This window comes from Ranitomeya imitator, chromosome 1, assembly GCF_032444005.1.
Source record: "Ranitomeya imitator isolate aRanImi1 chromosome 1, aRanImi1.pri, whole genome shotgun sequence".
In the NCBI taxonomy this organism is placed as follows: Eukaryota; Metazoa; Chordata; class Amphibia; order Anura; family Dendrobatidae; genus Ranitomeya; species Ranitomeya imitator.
The window spans coordinates 133,010,369-133,035,632 of NC_091282.1; positions in this window are offsets into that span (position 1 = coordinate 133,010,369).

A 25,264-nucleotide genomic window follows, 5' to 3' on the forward strand; every position below is an offset into this window, starting at 1 on the left:
CAGCCAATTACTTAATTATCTTTATGATTGGAGGCAGTGGAGTTACGTTCCCTTGACAACTGGTGGCAGCTGGGGGGGAGCTGTGGAATCTTTCCAGTGTCATCTTTGACAAAGTGGTAACGGTGGTTGAGTCTTGGTGACCTCCGGCTGTGTATCCTTGACAGTGACTTTTTAAAAAGTTGCAAAAAAGACTAGTTTGTTATTTTAGTAGTGAGGAGGCAGAGATAGAGGAAATTCATTTCCAGACAGAAATGTTATATTTAAAGATGCACTGAATGCTTCAAAGTTTGTGTTAATAATATCAATGTAGTCACAAGAAAAACTGACTGTAAAAATTCCCCTCATGATAAATTCTTCCCAATATATTTTTTTTAGTTTTTTCCCTGTAATTACTTCTGTCACTTCATATTAAATTGTTGTATATCAAATCTACTGAGATGTAATCAAATATCATTCTATGATAGATAATAGTCTCTATTCCTCCCAAAAATGCAATGAACACTTTTAATGAAGCTGCAAATCTATTTCATTTCAGAAAACTTGTCTCCATTGTTACTACTTCATTCTTTAACTTTCTATAGACATATATGATAACAATGAAGTTGTGCAAATTAATTTTAGTGCCTGTTTTGAGGAGCAGAGTATGCTATGAAAGTTACCTAAAGGGCTACTAAAGAGCTGCCTTCAAGAAAATATCAGAGAATACACAACAAAGGATCATAGAAAGAAAGTCTGGATAAAATAAGGATAAAATAAGCTCTAAGAACTTGATAAAAATAATTTCTGAAAGTAAACCAAGATGGTTTTAACCCCTTAGTGACAGAGCCAATTTGGTACTTAATAACCGAGCCAATTTTTGCAATTCTGACCACTGTCACTTTATCAGGTTATAACTCTGGAACACTTCAACGGATCCCGCTGATTCTGAGATTGTTTTTTCGTGACATATTGTACTTCATGTTAGTGGTAACATTTCTTCGATATTACTTGCAATTATTTATGGAAAAAATGGAAATATGGTAAAAAAATTTAAAATTTTGCAATTTTCAAACTTTGTATTTTTATGCCCTTAAATCAGAGAGATATGTCACGAAAAATAGTTAATTAATAACATTTCCCACATGTCTACTTTACATCAGCACAATTTTGGAAATAATTTTTTTTTTTGTTAGGGAGTTATAAGGGTTAAAAGTTGACCAGCAATTTCTCATTTTTACAACACCTTTTTTTTTTAGGGACCACATCACATTTGAAGTCATTTTGAGGGGTCTCTGTGATAGAAAATAACGAAGTGTGACACCATTCTAAAAACTACACCCCTCAAGGTTCTCAAAACCACATTCAAGAAGTTTATTAACCCTTTACGGGCTTCACAGGAACTGAAACAATGTGGAAGGAAAAAATGAACATTTAACTTTTTTTTGCAAACATTTTAATTCAGAACCATTTTTTTTTCACAAGTGTAAAAACAGAAATATAACCATAAATTTTGTTATGCAATTTCTCCTGAATACGTCAATACGGCATATGTGGGGGTAAACCACTGTTTGGGGGCACCGCAGAACTTGGAAGTGAAGGAGCGCCGTTTGACTTTTTCAATGCAGAATTGGCTGGAATTGAGTTTAGAGAGCCCCTGATGTGCCTAAACAGTGGAAACCCCCCACAAGTGACACCATTTTGTAAACTAGACCCGTTAAGGAACTTATCTAGATGTGTGGTGAGCACTTTGAACCCCCAAAAGCTTCACAGAAGTTTATAATGTAGAGCCGTGAAAATAAAAAATCGCATTTGTTTACACAAAAATGATCTTTTTGCCCACAAATTCTTATTTTCACAAGGGTAACAGGAGAAATTAGACCACAAAAGTTGTAGTGCAATTTCTCCTGAGTACGTCGATACCCAATATGTGAGAGTAAACCACTGTTTTGGCGCACCGCAGAGCTTGGAAGTGAAGGAGCGCCGTTTTACTTTTTCAATGTAGAATTGTCTGGAATTGAGATCGGACGCCATGTCGCGTTTGGAGAGCCCCTGATGTGCCTAAACAGTGGAAACCCCCCACAAGTGACACCATTTTGGAAACTAGACCCCCCATGGAACTTATCTAGATGTGTGGTGAGAACTTTGAATGCCCAAGTGCTTCACAGAAGTTTAGAATGCAGAGTCGTGAAAATAAAAAATATTTTTTTTCCACAAAAAAGATTTTTTAGCCCCCAAGTTTTTATTTTCACAAGGGTAACAGGAGAAATTGGACTGCAATAGTTGTTGTCCAATTTGTCCTGAGTATGCTGGTACCCCATATGTGGGGGTAAACCACTGTTTGGGCGCACGGCAGAGCTCGGAAGGAAGGAGCGCCATTTTGGAATGCAGACTTTGATAGAATGGTCTGCGGGCGTTATGTTGCATTTGCAGAGCCCCTGATGTACCTAAACAGTAGAAACCCTCCACAAGTGACCCCATTTTGGAAACTAGACCCCCCAAGGAACTTATCTAGATGTGTGGTGAGAACTTTGAATGCCCAAGTGCTTCACAGAAGTTTAGAATGCAGAGTCGTGAAAATAAAAAAAAAATTTTTTTTCCACAAAAAAGATTTTTTAGCCCCCAAGTTTTTATTTTCACAAGGGTAACAGGAGAAATTGGACCCCAAGAGTTGTTGTCCAATTTATCCCGAGTATGCTGATGCCCCATATGTGGGGGTAACCCACTGTTTGGGCGCACGACAGAGCTCAGAAGGGAGGGAGCACCATTTGACTTTTTGAGCGCAAAATTGGCTGTCGTGTTTGGAGACCCCCTGATGTAACTAAACAGTGGAAACCCCCCCAATTCTAGCTCCAACCCTAACCCCAACACACCCCTAACCCTAATCCCAACCCGATCCATAATCCTAATCACTAACCCTAACGATAATCACAACCCTTACCCCAAAACAACCCTAATGTCAACCCTAACCAAAACCCTAATCAAAACCCTAAATCCAACACACCCCTAATCCTAATCTCAACCCTAACCTCAAACCTAACCCTAATCCCAATACACCCCTAATCACAACCCTAACCTTAACCCTAATCCCAAACCTAACCCTAATCCCAAGCGTAACCCTAATGCCAACCCTAACCCTAATACCAACCCTAATCCAAACCCTAACCCTAATCCCAACTCTAACCCTGACTTTAGCCCCAACCCTAGCCCTAACTTTAGCCCCAACCCTAACCCTAGCCCCAAGGCTACTTTCACACTTGCGTCGTTTGGCATCCGTCGCAATCCGTCGTTTTGGACAAAAAACGGATCCTGCAAATGTGCCCGCAGGATGCGTTGTTTGCCCATAGACTTGTATTGCCGACGGATCGTGACGGATGGCGACACGTCGCGTCCGTCATGCACTGGATCAGTTGTGTTTTGGCGGACCGTCGGCACAAAAAACGTTCAATGTAACTTTTTTTGTACATCGTGTCCGCCATTTCTGATCGCGCATTTGTGGCTGTAACTCCGCCCCCTCCTCCCCAGGACATAGATTGGGCAGCGGATGCATTGAAAAACTACATCCGCTGCCCACGTTGTGCACAATTTTCACAACGTGCGTCGGTATGTCGGGCCGACGCATTGCGACGGCCCCATACCGACGTAAGTGTGAAAGAACCATAACCCTAAATTTAGCCCCCACCCTAACCCTAAATTTAGCCCCAACCCTAACCCTAAATTTAGCTCCAACCCTAACCCTAAATTTAGCCCCAACCCTAACCCTAGCCCTAACCCTAGCCCTAACCCTAACCCTAGCCCTAACCCTAGCCCTAACCCTAACCCTATCCCTAACCCTAACCCTAGCCCTAACCCTAGCCCTAACCCTAGCCCTAATTTTAGCCCCAACTGCTCTTCTCCTGCCGGCCGGCACATGGCGACAGAGGGCGGGCGCACTGCGCATGCGCCCGCCATTTTCTTTTGCCAAGAAGACCAGGAGGAGCAGCAGGAGGACCCAGCGACACCGGTAAGTATAATAGGGTCCCCGAATCCCCCTATTTCTCTGTCCTCTGATGTGCGATCACATCAGAGGACAGAGAATTACACTTTGCTTTTTTTTTTTTTGCGGTCGCCGGTAAACAGTTAATTACCGGCGATCGCAAAATAGGGGTCAGTAAAACCGACCCCGATCATGTTCTTTGGGGTCTAGGCTACCCACGGCAGCCGAGACCCCAAAGATTCTATTGGTGCCGGCCGGCGGGCGCACTGCGCATGCGCCCGCCATTTTGAAGATGGCGGCGCCCATCGGGAGCCATGAGGAGCACCGGGGGAGACAGGTAAGTATTGGGGGGATACCTGGGACCCCATTTCTCTGTCCTCTGATGTGCGATCACATCGGAGGACAGAGAAATTAAAAAGAAATCGCGTTTTTTTTTTGCAATCGCCGGTAAACGGTTAATTACCGGCGATCGCAAATGCGGGGTCGGTAAAAAAACCCCGAATCATGTTCTCTGGGGTCTCGGCTACCCCCGGCAGCCGAGTCCTTGGAGAAAATCCAACTCTGGGGGGCGCTATTCACTTTTTCCACAGCGCCGTTAATTAAGTACCTTTAGCCGCCGCCGTTAAAAGGCGTATCGGCGGTCGTTAAGGGGTTAAGGGTCCATTACTGTAAATACTCCCGGATGTGATATTTCTTTAAGGGACAAACCAGTCTCTAGTATTCATGCAGAGCAGGAGGAACCTCAGATACAGTCCTCGATGACCTTTTATCCTTCCCTCGGGGCAGATTTCCAGGGACCGCAGTGCTTGGGCCAGCAGCTGTATTTTGCTGGCCACCGGCCCATTAATTTCTTCTTGCTCTATGAGCACATGCACTAAAGTGTTCACTACTGATTGCTGAGGCGCATGCAATGTAATATTATGTCCTGGCACTAGTGCCAGCGCCAGGACGTACTTTGTGTGCGGAGTTAACATGCAATTTGTACGGCCCCAGAAGGATGGTATAAATATCCAAATGGCCCTTGGCATGAACGACCCCCAATATACAGCATTTCCAAGGTCAGAAAAATTCCACAGCAATTCTGAAAGAATCAACAATGAAATCCAAAACTGCAACTCTGCACCAAATTCTGAGGGTTCTCTTATGAATTTCACTTGTGGAAAACAACTGGGCATCAAAAATAAAGACCCAACTACACTTCTTTACCCTGGTGCTCCCGCCCATCAGTGATGCTGTCACATGATCACGGGTCACCAATGGGTTGGCATGACAACCAGAGGTCTGAAGCAGACCTCTAAGAAAGTTCAAATCACCCCCCTTTCGCCCCATTCAAAATAAAATAAAAAAAAAGAAATTTACACATATTTGGTATCGCCGCATGCAGAATTGCCTGATCAATATAAAAAAAGAATTAACCCGATCGCTAAACGGCGTAGCGAAAAAGAAAAAATAAACTTCAGAATTACGTTTTTTGGTCACCACGAGTTTGCAATAAAATGCAATAACAGACGATAAAAAGATCATATCTACACCAAAATGGTATCAATAAAAAACATCAGCCCTCACCCAGCCCCAGATCAAGAAAATGGAGACGCTACAGGTCTCAGAAATGTTTTACCAAATTTTGTTTTTTTTTCACCACTTAAATAAAAAAGAACCTACGGTATATATGTTTGGTGTCTATGAACTCGTAATGACCTAGAGAATCATAATAGCAGGTCAGTTTTAGCATTTAGTGAACATGGTAAAAAAACAACAACAACTGTGGAATTGCACTTTTTTAGTGATTTCACCTCACTTGGAATTTTTTTTCCATTTTCCAGTATATGATATGTTAAGACCAATGATGTTGTTCAAAAGTATAACTTGTGCCACTTAAAAACAAGCTCTCACATGGCCATATTTACAAAAAAATAAAAAAGTTATGGCTCTGGGAAGAAGGAGAGCGAAAAACGATAATACCTCTAGTCGTGATGGGGTTAAGATCTGCGCCACAGGTCAATGTACAGACAAACTTTTTTTTGCAGCTTTGGGATCACATCTAATAGGACAATGGGCACTGGGAGCCTCAAATAAATATTTCTATTTCCATAACTTCTGGACACAAATTGTGATGCCATAGCAGTGGATTAACACCACAAAAATAATCAAATTCCATTATATATTTGACTTTTATGTGGCTCCAAGAAAGAAATCAGTAGATAGTAACTGTAACGATAGTAACACACTTTTATGTTGATTTTCCAACTGAGAATGAAACTTCAGATTTTGGCATCCATCATTTGGTGACATTAGGGTCTATAAATGTAGTTCTGCCCATCTGCGGATGATGAACAAAGGAGCAATCTGTTTTAAAATGAATGCCAGTGATCTATAGCTGAAATCTGCCATTTTACACCTACACATATTTTACTAACTAATGGTTTGCTCATAACCATTATTGTAAATTGTAGTCAAATTTCAATTCTGTAACATTAACTCCTTATAGAAAAATCATCTATATTTGCAGATATGAAATGTAGCAAGTGTAAAGCAATCAGAAATGATATCATTGTGCGCCCGTGCATTGGCTCCCATAGTCCCCCCATGACACGACAGCACAGGGCCGACCAGTTGTCATTGTAGCTGGGTTCTCTGCTTAAATGGAACCTATAAGGCCCACATAGGCTTTTTACCTTCAGATATAGGGGTAATCTGCAGGTAAACCGCATTAAAATCAGAAGGCTTACTGGATGCGCAGCTACAAGGAGAAACTGAAGTTATATTCTCCCGGCAGCGACTCACTTCCAGTCACCGCTATGTACTATGCATTTTTATTTTCCAAAGGCTTTTTCTTCTCCTATATATTTTATATATTTACTCAGCTATTTATTTATACAAATTTGTACGTTCATTTCACTACGTATTTCTGTTATCCTTTATTCACATATAGATTTAGTATCATCCTTACATTTTTTTTTCACTTTTTTTTATGTTGCTTTCTTTTTCTTTCAACTTTTGGGTTTCATTTATCTTTGACCACTTTGGATGCGTAATACTGTGGACTTTGGACTTCGCTGCTGTTTTTATTTTCATTTTTTGTTGTTTGCATAGATTGGTATTTATAGTTCTTATTTACCTACTTGCTCCTGTCGCCCTTTTCATTCTCCCCTCTTTTTACTTGTTTTTACTTTTTACCTCGTCTTTTTTGGTCCTTTTATTTTTTTTATGTTTCCTTTGTTTTTTATGTTTTTTTGTATCTTTCATATATTTAGATCCTTTACTGTCTTTCTCCCTCATCTATTCTTTGCACCTGATGTTTTTGACGTTTGCACTTACGTTACTTATTCCTTGATCTTTGATTTTACTTTATGAGTACTTTTAACTATGTTGCAATGGCGATTACAATACCAGTACACACCTAGTTGTTCTCGATCATGTGACTTCTCTAGTTACCTGAATGGGTTTTTTCTAGTAATACTTATTCTATTTTTGTCAGGATTATGTGCATTTCTATGCTTCCATGACCCAACCGTCATGTGACGAGACATTTATGGCTGTCTCATGATAGGTTTTATTACTATTCCCAGGAAATGTGCCTCTAGTATTGCACACTTGTTCACAGTTGATACATACTGCCCAATCCATGGGAAGCATGTATCAGGCACTGGCTGTGTGAACTCAGCCATGCCTGGCTGAGTTCATCCAGCCAGTGACTGATACATGCTTCCATCGGATTGGGCAGTATGTATCAAGAGTCAGGTTCACTTTAAATATGTTTGCTGCCGGTATTACACCACTCCCGGATGAAGCATTTCTTGCGAAACGCATGTCAGTAGTGGAGGGTCCCCAATACTCGGCATCGACAATCTTTCATTACTTTACTTTCTTTCATATTTGTTAATATTCAGGAAGTTTGTGGCTGCTTTCATGGTTTAGACCATAGTACTTTAGGGAAAGGCATGTTTGGTTTATTGATATCCTTCTTTGTAGTGATCTACTCCACACAAGACTCGTCAATTTTTTCTAAATACTATTTATTTCATTTGGTCTGAAAAGCTGACTGCTCTTATTTTCGACTTACCTATTTATGCCGATGCTTATCACATGGCAGATATGCTTTGATTGTCAAAGATGTGCTCAGTTGCTCTTTCTAGGTGTCCCACCAAAAGTCTTTTTCTTGATTCCTCTATCTATGTTGTGTCTCACCATTTTTAAGACATATTTGTCTTTTATATTTTTATTACTTTATAAAGTGATTTACTTTTTAAAATGTTTTACTCTGCCTTGCATCTTTTTATATTAAATACTTAAATGGAAATCGTGGACATGAGCCACTCCCAAAACCCGGAATAGAGGGCGAGACCCATCCCACTACCAATCCAATAGGTCTCTACAAAAATAAAAGTCCATGTCAGGTCTTCCTAAATCTGACCTGGTCAAATAGCTTGACTACAATGACTGTGACTAGAATGCACTCCAGCATGTTCAATATGCCAAAGACATACTGATAGGGAATTTAGACTGTGAGCCCCAATGGGGACAGCGATGAAAATGTGTGCAACCTGTAAAGCGCTGCGGAATATGTTAGCGCTATATAAAAATAAAGATTATTATTATTATTATTATTATGCCTGTATGCGCATCCTAGAGGATACATAATGGCTCTCTCATATGATTCCCCTCGCTCTCTCACACGTGAAATAGATTTTGACCATCCTTTTTTTATGGGCCATTTATGTATTTGTACAAGTTAATCTTATCCCCCTTTAGACATCTCTTCTCAATACTAAATAAATGTAATTATTCTAGTCTTTCGTCAGAAAAAAAATGATCTTCAATTTCCCCTTATCAGTCTCTTGGCTCTTGTTTGTACCTTTTCTAACTCCTGAATATCCTTTCAATGAATCCAGAACTGAACTGCATATTTCTGATGAGGTTGCACTAAGGCTACTTTCACACTGGCGTTTTTTGCAATACGTCGCAATGCGTCGTTTAGGGGAAAAAACACATCCTGCAAAGTTGTTTGCAGGATGCGTTTTTGCCCCATAGATTAACATTAGCGACGCATTGCGATGCATTGACACACTTTGCAACCGTCGTGCGACGGTTGCGCCGTGTTGTGGCGGACCGCCGGGAGCAAAAAACGTTACATGTAACGTTTTTTGCTGCCGACGGACCGCATTCGCGGTCGGAACTCCGCCCCCACCTCCCAGCTCCTTCTCTACAAGTGACTTTCCTTTTACTCCCTCTAGAACATAAAATGCCAGCTTATTATTGGTGCCCATGTACATAATTCTACATTTCTCCACATTAAGGGTAAGTTCAAACTAGGCAGTTTTTTTTCAGTGTTTTTTTCTGCAGCAAAACCTGATCTCTTGGCAGGAAAGAAGCTGCAGAAAAAAGCATGTTTTCTTTTTTTTTTTCTTGCATTTTTGCTGCAGTTTTGCATGTTAGATTTGTCTCTTGTGCACTCTGATAAAGTTTAGTGTTGAAAAAAAAGTGCTATTCTATAGAATCAGGGTTTGGCACAAAAAACGCAGCAAAATTTGATACCTGTATTTTTAGTGTACTTTTTCATCACCCATTCATTTCAATGGGTGAAAAATGCTGAAAAAGCGTTGAAAGAAGTGACATGCTCTGTTGTGCAAAAAAGCACACAAAGCACAAAATCCTGCTGACAAAAAAAAAACAAGCTGTGTGCAAGAGATTTCTGAAATCTCATAGACTTTGCTGGTACTGTGAGGGTATGTGCACACGTACAAAGGTGCTCTGCGGATTTTTCCGCAGCGGATTTTAGAAATCCACAGGTAAAAGGCACTGCGTTTTACCTGCGGATTTACCGCGGTTTTTATGCGGATTTTGTGCGGATCCCACCTGCGGTTTTACACCTGCGGATTCCTATTGTGGAGCAGGTGTAAACCGCAGCGGAATCCGCACAAAGAATTGACATTCTGCGGAATGTAACCCGCAGCGTTTCCGTGCGTTTTTTTCCGCAGCATGTGCACTGAGATTGCGGTTTCCATAGGTTTACATTGTACTGTAAACGCATGGAAAGCTGCTGCGGACCCACAGCTGCAGATCTGCTGCGGATTCGCAGCAAAATCCGCAACGTGTGCACATACCCTGAAACACAGCTGAAAATTTGCTTTAAAAAGTGCTGCAAAAACGCCTAATGTGAACTTAGCCTTAACCTCATCTGCCAAGTGGATGCCCAATTATTCATTCATCTTGTAACTTATGAGCATCTTCCATACATTGCCCTATATTACATACCTTGGCGTCATGTGCAAAAACAGAAACAACCCTATTAATCATGTTTTCTATATAATAAGTAAAGAAGATAAATAGTGGTGCCCTCAGCCCTGAACTTTGGTGTTCACCCCTCATAACTGGAGACCATTTAGAATAGTAGTCATTCACCACAACTCTCTGGGACATAGAGTGTGCTAAGCATTATAAGTGTAATATGCTTAGTGCATACCGTTAAAAGATGCATAGTGTTTGTAAAGGGAGATCTAACCAGCAACAGGCTGCAGGGACAGATATATTGAAGTGTTTGGTCTAGCTCACAGTGGGAGGGGTTGGAGCCAGTAAGAAGGAAACTGTATCCTGTTTCTAGAGGAGAGTTCTTTTGCAAAGTGATAAGGTGAAGTTCAAGGTGCAGTGGGCTGAAAGCAGAAGCCAGAACAAAGTGTTCTGGGGTATGAGGCCTTACAAGTTTCCTACAGCCCGATATAGGTGCTATGGCGAGCAACTTAACCCATCCATACAGAGGAAGATCGATGTGGAACCATTGAGGGAAAGGTATCAGATCTCAGATATACTGCGGGACTGAACGGAAATCTCTGGGGCTGACAGAATCAGTGGATGTAGGGATAGTTCAGGAAGAACGGAAAATGTGGGAAATGTACTGTGTTGCTGAAACACGGAACGGAGGGTACTGTGCTCAATACTGTGTGATACAATCTGATGTACAGTACAGACCAAAAGTTTGGACACACCTTCTCATTTAAAGATTTTTCTGTATTTTCATGACTATGAAAATTGTACATTCACACTGAAGGCATCAAAACTATGAATTAACACATATGGAATTATATACTTAACAAAAAAGTGTGAAACAGCTGATAATATATATTATATTCTTGGTTCTTCAAAATAGCCACCTTTTGCTTTGATGACTGCTTTGCACACTATTGGCATTCTCTTGATGAGCTTCAAGAGGTAGTCACCGGGAATGGTTTTCACTTCACAGGTGTGCCCTGCCAGGTTTAATAAGTGGGATTTCTTGCCTTATAAATGGGGTTGGGACCATCAGTTGTGTTGAGCAGAAGTCTGGTGGATACACAGCTGATAGTCCTACTGAATAGACTGTTAGAATTTGTATTATGGCAAGAAAAAAGCAGCTAAGTAAAGAAAATTGAGTGGCCATCATTACTTTAAGAAATAAAGGTCAGTCAGTTTGAAAAATTGGGAAAACTTTGAAAGTGTCCCCAAGTGCAGTGGCAAAAACCATCAAGCGCTACAAAGAAACTGGCTCACATGAGGACCGCCCCAGGAAAGGAAGACCAAGAGTCACCTCTGCTTCTGAGGATAAGTTTATGCGAGTCACCAGCCTCAGAAATCGCAGGTTAACAGATTAGAGACCAGGTCAATGCCACACAGAGTTCTAGCAGCATACACATCTCTACAACAACTGTTAAGAGGAGACTTTGTGCAACAGGCCTTCATGGTAAAATAGCTGCTAGGAAACCACTGCTAAGGACAGGCAACAAGCAGACTTGTTTGGGCTAAATACCAAACAATATAGCCAACTAGCATGGTAACGAAAATCGAAATCAGAAATCTGTACCACTAGTAGCACCAAGACCTAAACGGCCTATCACCAAACGCATACCAACTACGCAAAGGAAAAAGATGATTCACGGCCAAAGTATTAGCAAAAAATGTATAAACTTTATTAATATAAAAAATACACAAGTGTATGGGAAGTGATATGAAAACATGGCGCCACAAAGCTGGACGCTACAGAAAAAGCAACCGGAGGCACGTACACAGAGAAGACAGTCCACATAATATACCAGTCACATACTGCCTATCGTAATAAAAAAAGCCAAATTACACTAAACCAGGAAAAAACCTAAAACATAACAATAATAAATACGGCTATAAGTGGCAGAAACCCATTGGAGTGGGAAATCAGATTATCGGCGGTGATACCTACAGGCTACAGTCCCAGGGATACTAATCAATAGTGCAGAGTAGAAGTATAAGTGTAATGGGACCTAGCACTGCCTATCAATACAATAATAGTTAAATCAATGATACGACCAATATCAGATATCACCGAATAGTACCCACCGCAATGTGGACTGGGGTTCCTGGGGACGTGCCTCCGCCCCAACGCGCGTTTCGGTGCTCACACCTTCGTCAGGGGCAGATACTGGACGTGAACAACGGATTTAAGAAGAGACGACCCCGGAAGTGTAAGACGGCGTGGACCGGAAATGACCGCACAGCGTCATGGCAACCACAACGCCGGCACACACCGGGAATAGCCGAAGGACGCCGAAGAGCACAGGGGCCCCATGTGATCCAGAGCGTCCAACGGCCGACCCGGACATGCGCAGGCGCACTATCACCAGACAGCCTGCATGGAGTAGACAGCCACAATAGGTAATACAGCACTTTGCGATCTGAGGACTTAGTAAGTGGAACCGCTCTGGGCATAATACATATCGGGGCACACATAAATAATGCAAAACAGCAAATGACAGTGCTATAGACCGGACATATATATACATGAAATGCACCAAAAATAAATAGGAGTCATTTTAATAGAAAATACAAATAGCTGCCACCAAGATCGCGTACCCAAGAATAGAAACTGAATAAATGGAAAAAACAAACATACAGTCATGTAGACCCAACACAGACCTCAGTAGGGAAGATCACAAGTAATCAAAGCTGCCTACATACCCGGTAGACCTTACATATATATTATAAGTCTAGATGCCCCAGACCACTCCCTCCCCCACATATCAATGGAACACCACCAAAGCATAATACATCCACCAATGCGATACATATAGGGAAGAAGTCCATGCAGATCCTCATATTGAAGGCATCCTTATCACGGGGATGATTTCCTTTGCTGGTAGGCAAGACTTGATCCAGGGGATAGGACTGCTCAGGGCAGAAACAAATCCATACGGAGTCAGCTAGTACTAAAAGATAATAACAGCAGTTAAAAACAAAAATTAAAAACAATACTAAAAAGCAGCGACCTCACCATGACGCCACCTCAGCAACACCAATGACTATAGGAAAGGGGCATAACTGATGTTATCATTAAGACCTGCCGGCTGGACCGTGTTGAGCGTCCAAATCCACCGTGACTCAACACGGGCCAGCCGCTGGAAAGTACCCCCTCCATGGATACCCACCTCCAAAATATCAATCCCCCTAGCCCTAAGGAGGCCGGCATCACAGCCATGGAACCTTTTAAAATGGCGTGGCAGTGTTTTAAGAGTAGTAATGTCCTCCACCGCGGCCGCCGCGCCAATGCCCAATACATGCTCGCGTATACGTGTCTTAAGATGGCGAGTGGTCATGCCAACATACATCTTTTCACACGGACATGTCACCATATATATAACGTTCTTACTAGGACAGGTGATTTTCTTCTTGATTTTATATTCACGCGTACCATCAGAGCTAGAAAAAGTCGTAGCCCTCTCGATGTTTGGGCATGCGACGCAGCGGCCGCAGGGAGAGCATCCCACTCGAACAGGCATAGCGTCCAGGAACGTGCCAATACCCTCGCCGGTATAATGGCTATGAACCAGCATATCCCTGAGGTTCCTAGAACGTCTAGCCGCGATGCCGGCCCTCTCAGGTAAGTAACGAGCAATGACAGGGTCCCCCAGTAGGTCTTAATGATAACATCAGTTATGCCCCTTTCCTATAGTCATTGGTGTTGCTGAGGTGGCGTCATGGTGAGGTCGCTGCTTTTTAGTATTGTTTTTAATTTTTGTTTTTAACTGCTGTTATTATCTTTTAGTACTAGCTGACTCCGTATGGATTTGTTTCTGCCCTGAGCAGTCCTATCCCCTGGATCAAGTCTTGCCTACCAGCAAAGGAAATCATCCCCGTGATTAGGATGCCTTCAATATGAGGATCTGCATGGACTTCTTCCCTATATGTATCGCATTGGTGGATGTATTATGCTTTGGTGGTGTTCCATTGATATGTGGGGGAGGGAGTGGTCTGGGGCATCTAGACTTATAATATATATGTAAGGTCTACCGGGTATGTAGGCAGCTTTGATTACTTGTGATCTTCCCTACTGAGGTCTGTGTTGGGTCTACATGACTGTATGTTTGTTTTTTCCATTTATTCAGTTTCTATTCTTGGGTACGCGATCTTGGTGGCAGCTATTTGTATTTTCTATTAAAATGACTCCTATTTATTTTTGGTGCATTTCATGTATATATATGTCCGGTCTATAGCACTGTCATTTGCTGTTTTGCATTATTTATGTGTGCCCCGATATGTATTATGCCCAGAGCGGTTCCACTTACTAAGTCCTCAGATCGCAAAGTGCTGTATTACCTATTGTGGCTGTCTACTCCATGCAGGCTGTCTGGTGATAGTGCGCCTGCGCATGTCCGGGTCGGCCGTTGGACGCTCTGGATCACATGGGGCCCCTGTGCTCTTCGGCGTCCTTCGGCTATTCCCGGTGTGTGCCGGCGTTGTGGTTGCCATGACGCTGTGCGGTCATTTCCGGTCCACGCCGTCTTACACTTCCGGGGTCGTCTCTTCTTAAATCCGTTGTTCACGTCCAGTATCTGCCCCCTGACGAAGGTGTGAGCACCGAAACGCGCGTTGGGGCGGAGGCACGTCCCCAGGAACCTCAGTCCACATTGCGGTGGGTACTATTCGGTGATATCTGATATTGGTCGTATCATTGATTTAACTATTATTGTATTGATAGGCAGTGCTAGGTCCCATTACACTTATACTTCTACTCTGCACTATTTATTAGTATCCCTGGGACTGTAGCCTGTAGTTATCACCGCCGATAATCTGATTTCCCACTCCAATGGGTTTCTGCCACTTATAGCCGTATTTATTATTGTTATGTTTTAGGTTTTTTCCTGGTTTAGTGTAATTTGGCTTTTTTTTTTACGATAGACAGTATGTGACTAGTATATTATGTGGACTGTCTTCTCTGTGTACGTGCCTCCGGTTGCTTTTTCTGTAGCGTCCAGCTTTGTGGCGCCATGTTTTCATATCACTTCCCATACACTTGTGTATTTTTTATATTAATAAAGTTTATACATTTTTTGCTAATACTTTGGCCGTGAATCATCTTTTTCCTTTGCGTATTTGTTTGGGCTAAAGAACACAAGGAATGGACATTAGACCAGTGGAAATCTGTGCTTTGGTCTGATGAGTACAAATTTGAGATCTTTGGTTCCAACCACTGTGTCTTTGGGCAACGCAGAAAAGGTGAACGGATGGACTCTACATGCCTGGTTCCCACCGTGAAGCATGGAGGAGGAGGTGTGATGGTGTGGTTGAGCTTTTCTGGTGACACTGTTGGGGATTTATTCAAAATTGAAGGCATACTGAGCCAGCATGGCTACCATAGCATCTTGCAGTGGCATGCTATTCCATCCAGTTTGCGTTTAGTTGGATCATCATTTATTTTTCAACAGGACAATGACCCCAAACACACCTCCAGGCTATGTAAGGGCTATTTGACCAAGATGGAGAGTGATGGGGTGCTACCCTAGATTACCTGGCCTCCACAGTCACCAGACCTGAACCCAATCGAGATGGTTTGGGGGTGAGCTGGACCGCAGACTGAAGGCAAAAGGGCCAACAAGTGCTAAGCATCTCTGGGAACTCCTTCAAGATTGCTGGAAGACCATTCCCGTTGACTACCTCTTGAAGCTCATCGAGAGAATGCCAAGAGTGTGCAAAGCAGTCATCAAAGCAAAAGGTGGCTACTTTGAAGAACCTAGAATATAAGACATATTTTCAGTTGTTTTACACTTTTTTGTTAAGTATATAATTCCACATGTGTTAATTCATTGTTTTGATGCCTTCAGTATGAATGTACAATTTTCATAGTCATGAAAATACAGAAAAATCTTTAAATGAGAAGGTGTGTCCAAACTTTTGGTCTATACTGTACTTGAACTGCCCAGTAAACTATTATGTGTTGAAATGAACCTGGTGTCCCCTGAGTTGTGTGCGGCTGTTCCTGAATATGGAGAATTAAAGACAGGGGAGGCATACGGCCTACAAGTGAGTGTAATGCAGCCTACATGAGACAGCACACTGGGACACCTTTTTACTGTAAAAAATACCGGGACGTCATGGAGCAGTAGCTCGTCTATGGCTAGCGCCCTCTGGCACCTTGAACCATAATGATATAATGGTTTTTAAGCTTACTGGTCTATAATTACCTGGCAAAGATCTGGAGCCGTTTTTGAAAATGGGCACCACAAAAGCTTTGTGCCAGTCGCTTGGCACTTTACCAGTCACTAGAGAGTAATGTCTAGCATTAGGCTTAGTGGCCAGTGTAAAACTACAAGATTTTTTTAAACAAAATTATGCAAAATTGAAAGCAACTTTTTTATATATATACTTAACATGAAATCCTGATTTGAATAGTGATGATCATGTTGACACATTCCCACATTTTCTGCTGGCACATTTCCCTTAAGATGTACGAGCATCTTTAGAAAAATCTCTCCTCAACATACAACTCAGAGCAATTGTAGGATTTTTTTTTTTCAATTCGATTTTGGTGTGTGCTAAAAAAATGCACCAAATCTGAAGTATGTGAAAAAGATGTAAATATGGGTCTTTTTTTTATCGCTGTCGTGCATGCATGCATTCATTTCATGGAAAGAAACAGACAGATAAACAGCTTGCTTTCTTGCTTACTACTTCTAGATAAAGAGAAAATAAATCACATAATAATGAATACTTAGGTGGTTTGTAAGCAATGGGAAATACAGGTGCTTCTAACAAAATTAGAATATCATCAAAAATTTATTTATTTCAGTTCTTCAATACAAAAATTAAAACTCATATATTACAAAGAGTTACTACAAACAGAGTGATCGATTTCAAGTGTTAGTTTCTGTTAATGTTGATGATTATGGCTTACAGCCAGTGAATAGTCAAAAGTCATCTATATACATAATTGTCTAAGGGGTACTTCCGTCTGTCTGTCTGTCCTTCTGTCACAGTTATTCGTTCGCTGATTGGTCTCGGCAGCTGCCTGTAATGACTGCCGCGACCAATCAGCGACGGCCACAGTCCGATTAGTCCCTCCCCTACTCCCCTGCACTCACTGCCCGGCGCCCGCTCCGTAATCCCCCCACTCACCACTCACACAGGGTTAATGGCAGCGGTAACGGCCTGCGGTGTAACGCACTCCGTTACTGCTGCTATTAACCCTGTGTGTCCCCAACCATTTACTATTGATGCTGCCTATACAGCATCAATAGTAAAAATGTCATGTTAAAAATAATAAAAAAAACAAAAAACCTGCTATACTCACCCTCCGCTGCCTTTCCCGCTCCTCTGGACGCTCCCAGGACCGCGCCATTGCAAGCGGCAGCTTCCGCTCCCAGGGCTGGTGTGTGACAAGGACCTGCCGTGACATCACGGTCATGTGACCGCGACCGCGACGTCATCATAGGTCCTGCTCACACCAGCCCTGGGAGCGGAAGCTGGTGCTTGCAATGGAGCGGTCCCGGGAGCGTCCAGAGGAGCGGAAAAGGCGGCGGAGAGTGAGTATAGCAGGACTTCCAACGGGGCTTCGGAAGGTGAGTATATGTTTATTTGTTTTTTAAGTCTGTATACTACGTGGCTCTGTGCTGGGCAATATACTACGTGGCTGGGCCATATACTATGTGACTGGGCAATATACTACGTGACTGGGCAATATACTACGTAGCTGGGCAATATACTACGTGGCTGGGCAATATACTACGTGGCTGTGCAATATACTACGTGACTGGGCAATATACTACATGACTGGGCAATATACTATGTGACTGGGCAATATACTATGTCGCTGGGCAATATACTACGTGGCTACGTGGACATGCATATTCTAGAATACTCGATGCGTTAGAATCGGGCCACCATCTAGTCTACTATATAATTGTCTAAGGGTCACTTCCATCTTTCTGTCTGTCCTGCTGTCTATCTTTATGTCTGTCTGTCACAGATATTCATTGGTCGCGGCCTCTGTCTGTCATGGAATCCAAGTCGCTGATTGGTCGTTGCAAAATGCCCACGACCATTGCCACAACCAATCAGCGACGGCCACAGTCCGGTGGCAATATGGCCGCTCTTTCCTCCCCGCAGTCAGTGCCCGCTCCATACTCCCCTCCAGTCATCCAGTCAGCCCTCAGACAGGGTTAATGCCAGCGTTACCGGAGCGTATGCAGTATCAATAGTAAAAAGATCAAATGTTACAAATAATAATAATAATAAAAAAAATGTTATTCTCACCCTCCGAGGTAGCGCTCTGTCCTCGGCAGTGCAAGCGGCAGGTCGGCAGGTTCCGGTGCTAAGGATGCTATACGAGAATGACCTGCCATGATGTCACGGTCATGTGACCGCAACGTCATCACAGGTCCTGTGCTCATACCAACCCTGGGAACGGAAGCTGCCGCGTGCACCGCACACAGGCGACAGGACTACAAGGGGCCCTCGGAAGGTTTTTAACCTGTTACATACATGGCTGGGCAATATACTATGTAGCTGGGCAATATACTACGTGACTGGCCAATATACTATGTGACTGGGCAATATACTACCTGTCTATGCTGTATACTACGTGGCTCTGTGCTGTATACTACGTCGCTGTGCAATATACTACGTGGCTGGGCAATATACTACATCACTGGGCAATATACTACTTGACTGGGCAATATACTACGTGACTGGGCAATATACTACGTCACTGGGCAATATACTATGTAGCTGGGCAATATACTACCTAACTGGGCAATATACTACTTGACTGGGCAATATACTACGTCACTGGGCAATATACTACGTCACTGGGCAATATACTACGTCACTGGGCAATATACTACGTCAAAGGGCAATATACTACGTGACTGGGCAATATACTACGTGGCTGGGCAATATACTACGTGGGCTGTGCAATATACTACGTGGACATGCATATTCTAGAATATCCGATGCGTTAGAATCGGGCCACCATCTAGTTATCTCAATAAATTAGAATAATTAACAAAAACACCTGGATTCCTAAACATTTAAAAAGGTCCCTTAGTCTGTTTCAGTAGGCTCCACAATCATGGGAAAGACTGCTGACTTGACAGATGTCCAGAAGGCAGACATTGACACACTCCACAAGGAGGATAAGCCACGAAAAGGCATTGCTAAAGATCCTGGCTGTTCACAGAGTGCTGTATCCAAGTAAATTAATGGAAAGTTGAGAAGGAAAAAGTGATGTAGAAAAAGGTGCACAAGCAACTGGGATAACCGCAGCATTGAAAGGATTGTTAAGAAAAGGCCATTCAAAATTTTGGGGGAGATTCACAAGGAGTGGACTGCTGCTGGAGTTATTGCTTCATGAGCCACCACACACAGACATATCCAGGACATGACCTACAATGACGCATTCCTTGTGTGAAGCCACTCATGAACAATAGACAACGCCAGCAGCGTCTTACCTGGGCCACAAGAAAAAGAACTGGACTGTTGCTCAGTGGTCCAAGGTGTTGTTTTCAGATGAAAGTACATTTTGCATTTCATTTGGAAATCAAGGTCCCAAAGTCCGGAGGAAGAGTGGAGAGGCAAACAATCCAAGCTGCTTGAGGTCTAGTGTGAAGTTTCCATAATCAGTGATGGTGTCACGATTCATTTTTGGGTTTGTGACAGCTCTGACTCTTTAATTTAAACGTTGTTTTTTGCTTTTAGGGTCAATGTCAGTTTTCTTGTTGGAAGCTGTTTTGATGCTGGTCAGCTGATGTGGGTGTTGACCACTTCCACTATCCTTTAAATAGCCACATGATGCACCAGCTGACTGTTGGTAATAGAGTTAGTTTATAAATTCCAGCCTGGGAGTTTGGAGCTCTCTGGTGCCAGCGGTTTATCTGCTACTTCTGTGGAGTTTGATTTCCTGATTCCTTGTCCTCTGCTGTGTGGAGCTTGATTGGAGCTAAGTTTCTTGTGCCCTTTCCTCGTCTGTCTCATGCTTGTAACTACCCCCTCAGTTTATACCATCTGCAGTGGTGCGGAGGCTTGTATCCTGGCCGGCCAGGTGAGGGGAAGGACCAACATAAGGCCTTAGGGGAGCTTACTGCACATTGATGCAGTAATTGATGCAAAAGGAGACCCGACCAAGTGTTGAGTGCATTTACTGAACATACATTTCAGTAGGCCAACATTTTGGATTTTAAAATCATTTTTCAAGATGGTGTTATAAAGTATTCTAATTTGCTGAGATAATGACCTTTGGGTTTTCATTGGCTGTAAGCCATAATCATCAACATTAACAGAAATAAACACTTGAAATAGATCAATCTGTTTGTATTAACTCTATATAATATAGGATTTTCACTTTTTGTATTGAAGAACTGAAATTAACTTTTTGGTGATATTCTAATTTTGTGAGAAGCACCTTTAGATGTTGAATGAAAGTAGTAGACAAAATATATATTTTATATGTCATGCATTATGCCCCTGAAACACATTTCAAACATTTTTTTTTAAAGCACCACTTTTGTCCACAGGCTGTGTTAAGCACATTCAATAATACCAGATTCAGCCCTCTAACAATAGCACTGCTATTACAGGGAATGGTAACTAAACTTTTTTTAAAATAATTCCTGGACAACCTAATTAACCTCTTCAGGACCAGACCATTTGTTTTTCTACGTTTGTTTTTTCTTTTATCCCCCTTTTTCCAATAGACATAACTTTCTTAGCTTTGTGTCAGTGTAGCTATATGAGGGTTTATGTTTTTTTTTATGAGTTGTCGTTATCACTCTATTCACTTTCTCAAATAATGTACTGAAAATGGGAAAAAGCAGCAAGTGGGGTGAAATGGTTAAAAATGCAATTCCACTGTTGCTTTGGTTTTATTTTTAAGACATTCATTATGTAGCAATGTGATACCAAATTCTTACAATAATTTTTTTTAGATTTAAGTGTGGTGAAAAAAGTTAAAAACTTCAAATTTAGAATTTTGGTTTGAGTCTCCATTTTCTGAGACTTGATTTTTTTTTTTTATAATTCAGTGAATCTGTGGGATGGCTTGTTTGTTAGGTTGGTAAGCTGTTGTTTTTTTGCATAATTTGGTGGTAGATACAATATTTTGATGTCTTTTTACTGAATTTTCTAAAGGAGGTGAAGTGACGACTATTCTGTCATTGAGATTTATTTCTTAACACCATTTACTATATGGAGATATTAAAACTTTATTTTCAGTTTTTTATTTCTTTTAGTTTCTGATTTGCAAAAGAGTTGCTTTGATTTTTAAATCTTTAAAACCATTTTTATTAACTTTCACGCATTTATTTTTGTCCCTCTAGCAGACTTGACCTGTGATTCTTTTATTTCATGTAATACACAGTCATGGCCGAAAGTGTTTGCACCCTAAAAATTGTTCCAGAAAACCTTTGTGTGTATTGGAACAACACAAAAAAAACAGAGGAAAAGAAGGAAATTATACATAATTTAACACAAAACCCCCAAAATGGTCCAGAGAAAATTGTTAGCACCTTTCAAAAATTGTGGGTAAACAACTTTGCTTCAAGGATGTAATTCTCGTTCAAACTCACTTGGGGCAAGTAACAGGTGTGGGCAATATGAAAATCAAACCTGAAACCAGATGAAAAGGGGAAAAGTTGACTCAGTCATTGCGTTGTGTGTCTGTGTGTGCCACACTATGCATGGACAACAGAAAGAGGAGAAGAGAACTGTCTGAGGTCTTGAGAACCATAATTGTTGAAAAATATCAGCAATCTCAAGGTTACAAGTCCAACTCCAGAGATCTTGATGTTCCTATGGCTACAATGCGCAACATAATCAATAAGTTTGTAAAACAAAAGAAAAACAAAAAGCTGAGCCGGAGTTTGACTTGAAAGCATGCATGATGTAAAGGCATGTTCACACTGGCCATAGAAACAAGCAAAACCAAAGAAAAAGCAATGTGTGCATATACCCTAATGATAATAAATAAGTAAAAAAGCAAGTGCATTAAATAATTAACGTAGGGTATTTAGCAAACACTGTTTTTGATTAAAAAAAAGCATAAAGCTGTCCCACCGCGACAAGGTATACCCAATTGGGACAGTAACTATACTCTCTGTTAAAACCTGCCTAGTGTAAATAGTGGCAGAGAGTAACCAGGTCCCAACCGGACACCCAGCTTTGGAGGGACTATATATGAACAATATATAATCGATAAGTTTGCAGCCCTTGGCACTGTAGCTAATCTCCCTGGATGTGGATGGCAGAGAAAAATTGGTGAAAGGTTGCAACACAGGATAGTCTGGATGGTGCATAAGCAGCCCCAATCAAGTTCAAAAGAAATTCAAGCTGTCCTACAGGCTCAGGGTGCACCATTGTCAGCACGAACTATCCATTGACATTTGACTTACATGAAACGCTACGGCAGGATACCCAGGAACACCCCACTGTTGACACATCGACATAAAAAAGCTAGACTACAGCTTGCCAAAATGTACATAAGTAAGCCAAAATCCTTCTGAGAAAGTGTCTTGTAGACAGATGAGACCAAGATAGAGCTTTTTGGTAAAGCACATCATTCTACTGTTTACCGAAAATGGATGAGTCATACAAAGAAAAGAACACAGTATCTACAGTCAAATATGGTGGAAAGATGTTTTGGGGTTGTTTTTCTGCCTCTGGCACTGGGTGCCTTGACTGTGTGTGAAGCATCATGAAATCTGAAGATTACCAAAGGATTTTGGGACGCAATGTAGTGCCCAGTGTCAGATAGCAGGGTTTGTGTCCTAGGGACTGGGTCTTCTAGCAGGATGGAAACAAAGCGCTGGAGAGTTCTGAAGTGACCAACAATGAGTCCAGATCTAAATCCCATTGAACAACTGTGGAGAGATCTTAAAATTGCTGTTGGTAGAAGGCACCCTTCAAATATGAGAGACCTGGAGCAGTTTGCAAAAGAAGAGTGGTCCAAAATTCCAGTTGAGAGGTGTAAGAAGCTTGTTGATGGTTATAAGATGTGATTGATTGGAGTTATTTATTCCAAAGGATGTGCAAGCAAATATTAAGTCGAGGGAGACAACTATTTTGTCCTGCCCATTTATGGGGTTTTGTATGAAATTATGTCCAATTTTAAAAGGCTCATAGTTGTCATGGTAATGAATCAACACATGAACACTTGTTAATGCAGGTAAAAAGAACCATTTAAATACATTGTCAGTGTTTTAAAAGCAGTGATTGGAGTGAGCTCACTTCCTGAGCATGCTCTCTACATTTGCACACTATGTATGACATGCAGTCATTGGCAAAGGTTTTGAGACGGACAAATAAGTTTGCAGGAATTACAAGGACTGGAGAGTAAGGGACTGGAGTAAAATTATTTTTTCTGATGAAGATTTCTTTAGTCTGTTTGGAACATTTGGAAAAATTATTGTCTGGAGAAGTAAAGGTGAGAGCTACCATGAATCCTGTGTCATGTCAATTATAAAACCAAGTACAAAATGTAACAATGGGCCATGGCAAACCATAACAGTAAAATCTACTTGCCTTCTGAGCTTTGAACTGTGCCTGAAAAATATTTCCTGATTACATGTAGGGTATTGGCGCACTCAGGAAAAAATGGGCAGTTTGCTTTAAAAAAGATTTCCTATTAGCCCTTAGAAAAATGAAAAACTTAGGGCTAAAACAACATTTTAGTGGTATAAAATATAATTTATTCTTTCTTCACCGCTCAATGGTATAAAATTCTGCGAGGAACATGTGGTGTCAATATGATCACTGCAGTCCTAGATGAATTCATTTGGGAGTGTAGTTTGTAAACTCAATTCACATATAGGAGGTTTTTGTTATTCTGGCACCTCAGGGGCTCTGCCAATGTTACATGGCACCCTCAAACCATTCAAGCTAAATCTGAACTCCAATATGGCGCCTCTTCCCTTCTGAGCTTTGCACTGTGCCTCAAAAGTAGCATTCCCCCTTACATATGGGGTATTGGCTTACTCAGGAGAAATTGCACTACAAATTGTATGGTGAAAAATTTGTGCTAACATTTTTTTGGGGAAAATGTGATTTTATTATTTTCACGGCTCAATGTTATAAACTTCTGTGAATCACCTGGGTGTTCAAGTTGCTCACTATGCATCTAAATACATTCCTTGAGGGGTCTAGTTTTCAACATAGGGTCACTTGTGGTGGGTTTCCACTGTTTAGGCACATCAGAGGCTCTCCAAATGCGACATGGCGTTCGCCAATTATTCCAGCAAATTTTGCATTCAAAAATTCAAACAGCGCTCCTTCCCATACAAGCTCTGCCGTGTGCCCAAACAGTGGTTTTCTCCCTCATATGGGCAATCAGCATACTCAGGGGAAATTACACAGCAAATTTTGGGGTCCATATTTTTCTGTTACCCTTGTCAAAATAAAAACAATTGTATATGTGGTCCATTTTTTGTGAAAAAAGTTAAATGTTAATTTTTTTCCACATCCAAAAATTCCTGTGAAGCACCTGAAGGGTTAATAAACTTTTAAAGGTGGGTTTGAGCACCTTGAGGGTCGCAGTTTTTAGAATGGTATCACTTTTGGGTATTTTCTGTCATGTAGACCCCTCAAAGAGACTTCAAATGTGAGGTGGTCCCTAAAAAAATGGTTTTGTAAATTTTGTTCAAAAAATGAAAAATTGCTGGTCAACTTTTAACCCTTATAACTTCCTAACAAAAAAAAAATGTGGTTCCAAAATTGCGCTGATGTAAAGTAGACATGAGGGAAATGTTATTTAGTAACCATTTTGTATGACATATCTCTCTGATTTAAAGGCATGAAAATTCAAAGTTTGAAAACTGCGAAATTTTCTAATTTTTTGCCAAATTTCCATTTTTTTTCACAAATAAATGCAAGTCATATCAAAGAAATTTTACCCCTACAACATGTCACGAATAAACTAGTCTCAGAATCACCGTGATCCGTTGAAGCGTTCCAGAGTTATTATCTCATAAAGTGATCAGAATTGTAAAAAATTGGCCTGGTCATTAATGTGCAAAGCACCGTCTGGAGTAAACGGGTTAAAAACATAAA